The sequence below is a fragment of the Nematolebias whitei genome, chromosome 8 (genome assembly GCF_014905685.2).
Source record: "Nematolebias whitei isolate Nwh7 chromosome 8, NemWhi1, whole genome shotgun sequence".
Taxonomy (NCBI): Eukaryota; Metazoa; Chordata; class Actinopteri; order Cyprinodontiformes; family Rivulidae; genus Nematolebias; species Nematolebias whitei.
In genome coordinates this window covers 2,410,596-2,413,053 of record NC_056505.1, presented here as the reverse complement: position 1 = coordinate 2,413,053, position 2,458 = coordinate 2,410,596, and the positions used below count along the sequence as shown (strand labels likewise).

Genomic DNA, 2,458 nt, shown 5'->3' with positions numbered 1-2,458 from the left:
CGACCCGGTATGAGCCCGGCTCAGTACGAGCTCGACCCGGTATGAGCCAGGCTCGGTATGAGCCTGATCCAGTACAAGCCCGACCCGGTATGAGCCCGATCCAGTACGAGCTCGGCGCCCGGCCCGGACGCTCGTCTCAAGACAAGGATCCATTTTTAGTCAGAACAGGCAGAAATGAGGAAGTGGAGCGTTGCGTTCAGCGCCAGTCAGAAAACCCAACTCGACCTCCGGGCAGCTTCAGAACCCACAACCCGAACGTCCTCCATGTTCTCGGTTCTTCACCCTTGAGAAGCTTCAACTCTGAGCGGATCCTTGTAGCCGTGTTCCGTTGCCCTCCGGCCGGTCGCACCAAACGAGTCCAAGACAGAACAAATTAAAAGCTCAGGGAAAGAGAAGCTTTTATTGTGAAGGCAGATGTTGTTCTTGATGTTTGAAATTAACTTTGTGCTGCAGAAGAAACATCTGGACCTTCTTGTGTTTCCTTTGACTTTTGTTCAGAGTCGTCTTGGTGTTATAGAGAGAAGCTGCAGTGATCCACAGGAAGTACCGTTCTATCTGCAGTACTTCTATATTTAGTCGCTCGGCGCGGCTGAGCTCCACCGCAGAAGAAAAGTTTTGGTGTGAATGAGGTCAGAGCGGCTCCACAGCTGCTGAAACACCTGCAGCGCTCAGGTGTGCTGTCTCCTGCCGCACCTCAACAACTGGCAGCTTCCTGCGCACACGCCTTCATCTGAAGCCACTTCAATATGAACCAAGACAGAAGATCAGCGCTCGTGGATCAGCTGTGTCCGGATGGTGTGAAGATGTTCATGGTGAGGAGGACACAGAAGAAGAACTCTGCTCCGTCGTTACGAACAGTCTGCCTTGTTGGGACAAGAAGACCAAGCTGGTGTGACGAGAAGAACTTAGAGCAACAAGTCGAGCATCATCAGCGTAAGACGACATGAAGACGTGTGAGGAACTGAAAGACGGTGTGCTGGAGCTGTTAGGATCAGGTCCAGGTTCTAGGTGGACACGTGGAGCAGCAGGAGACTCTGACGACCTGTGAAACTTCAGGTCGTTCTGTGTGTAACCACCTGGCATTTACTCTTCTGCTCAGTTGGAGATGTTTAAGGAGCCTGTGAGCTCTGGTTGACCTCGTTACCTTGAAGTTCCACCACAAGCAGAGCAGAAACTGATCAGAGATCTTCATCCAGAATGAGAGCTGAGAATCCGACACAAACACTTCAGTTAACTGTGACGAACCACCTGAACCCTTCATGGGTTCCTCAAAGAAGTTCAGACCATCGCTTTAGCTGATCTCCTCTGAAAAGCCTGGAGTTTCTGCTAGACTGATCCAGGACCTTCTCAGCACACTTCCTCAAATGAAAGTGGTTTTGATCAGACTCTGGTGCAGAGCTGGCCTGAAGCACGAGTCCTGCTGCAAAGACTCATCAGAGGTTTTGAACTCTGGTGTCCCTCACGAGATCTTAGGTTCTGGTTTCTTCAGTCCAGGTTTCTGAGATGTTTCACATCATTAACGGGATGAGGACGGTTGATTAAACACCTCAGTCTTCAGATCTCTCTCCCGTGGAACATCTTCTGCTGTTGGTCCTCTTCATTTCTTTAACGTTTAACTTTCTGCTGAACTCGCTGAAGCTTCCTGTTCGTACCTGCAGCTGCCGCTGCGCCTGTTGCTGCGAGCAGCTGCAGCTTCACTGTGACTTCTTCCACACTTCAACCCTCAGAGATGCTCTTCCTGTTTCTGAACAGGAAGTTTGTCCCGTCAAGATAAAAGCTGAGTGTCCGGGAGCTGCTGGTCACTGCAGCTCTGCAACACCCGGCCTCGGCCCACGACCGCAACAGGAACCAGAAGTTTCCACGACGCAACCACAGCGAGCGCGCCGCAGTGGAAACTTCATCTGTGTGAGCATTTCACAACCTTCTACACACGTCTACGGTCTGAAGCCGAAGACGAGAACCTGTGGCTGAAGTGACCGAATGCTGCAGCGTCTGACCTCAGATCTGCTCATGGCCTGTTAGAGGTGACCCCACAGAGGTCACAGAGGTCAGAGGTCATCAGCAACATGACATCAGGAACCAACACTCAGACTAAAGACGGCTGGAGGGCAAGAGCAACACGAACTCAAAGAAGCAGAACAGTAACTAAAAGCTAAACGTCACTAACGGTCAGCTAAAATTCAGTTCAGTTTATTTATAAAGCTCCAAGTCACAAGAGGAGTCGGCTCAGGGCTGAACAGAAAGATGGATCAATAAAAATGATTTAACAGAAAGATCGATCAATAAAATAATTTTAACAGAAAGATTGATCAATAAAAATGATTTAACAGAAAGATTGATCAATAAAAATAATGAATTGACTGAAAGATTGATCAATAAAAAAACTGAAAGATTGATCAATAAAAATAATCAACTGAAAGATTGATCAATAAAAATAATAAACTGAAAGATTGATCAA

The 2,458-nt window shown here is 48.4% G+C and overlaps 1 protein-coding gene across 1 annotated transcript in view; it reads right to left on the bottom strand.

Moving 5' to 3' along the window:
• LOC119412976 (docking protein 2-like) overlaps positions 1-2,458 on the bottom strand; it is a 19,940-nt gene that overhangs the window by 10,592 nt on the left and 6,890 nt on the right. The gene's annotated exons all lie outside the window — the stretch shown is intronic.